This window comes from Oryzias latipes, chromosome 15, assembly GCF_053564925.1.
Source record: "Oryzias latipes strain Hd-rR chromosome 15, Olatipes_Hd-rR_3.1".
Taxonomy (NCBI): domain Eukaryota; kingdom Metazoa; phylum Chordata; class Actinopteri; order Beloniformes; family Adrianichthyidae; genus Oryzias; species Oryzias latipes.
In genome coordinates this window covers 20,783,566-20,784,598 of record NC_136251.1, presented here as the reverse complement: position 1 = coordinate 20,784,598, position 1,033 = coordinate 20,783,566, and positions in this window count along the sequence as shown.

Here is a 1,033-nt window from a genome sequence, read left to right as displayed (position 1 = left end):
GTAGATGTGTGGTGTTCTTCTGTATGCACAACTATAAGGTAAAAGAAGCAGCAACACTGAAACATTAAGTAAGGTTTTATGCCTATTTTCAGAAAACAATTTAATTAGCCCTGGATTTAAAAAAATTAAACAAAAAATGTAGAATCTGAATTTATAAATACAAATGTAAGGTTTTATGGTTTGAAAAAGGCAAATTGAATAATGAATGCAATGATTTTTTTTATGCCTACATGCTCATGAAGTAAAGTGAGTTTGGAAAAAAGGCTCAGAACATCAATAGAAGTCTTTTATTTTCCTGATGAATTAAATGGCCTTTCATTTGTTTTGCTGCAGTTTTGCGTTTTGAACAAACTTCTAACAACTCTTTCAAAATGATCACAAGGCGTTTAATGTGGATTTTAGGGTTTAGGTTTTTAGAAGCTCATTAAGTTAAAACATTATTGAGCTGTCTGTGAAAAAAAAAAAGCCACGACAAAAGATAAAAAGGAAAATAAAAAATTGTACAGTGCTGCAAATTGCTCATTCCCCTGTGGGACATAAGCAGTTTGGGCCAGAATTAGTAAGAGACAGTTAAAGAAGCATGGATGTACACTGTGAGAAGAAACAAGGAGGCGGTCTGTGAGTAATTGTGCTTGAATACACAAAAAACAAAAAAAAATGAGTACAAAAAATATGAAAAGTAAATACAAACCAGTGTTAAATCTTTAGATTGTGCGCAAGTGTTTTCTAACAACTCAAGATAAAACTGACCAAACATGTGTCACTCCTGCAAATTTTCTCTGTCGTCCTCATATCACTAAAATTATTCCTTCTGGTACAGAACCTCGGTTGCTTGGCAACAAATTATATATGGGAAGAGGGTCAGTTTTTGAAGTTTTCCCACCACAGATGAAGTGTTGTTATCAGCTCTAATACAGACTGCAGAAGCACTGTAATGTGGTTTTATACTTCTTATCTAGAGCAAAAGGTTCTACATGATAATGCTTTCAAATATTACCGTTTTTTTTTAGCTCATGTGAATCAAAAATTATGG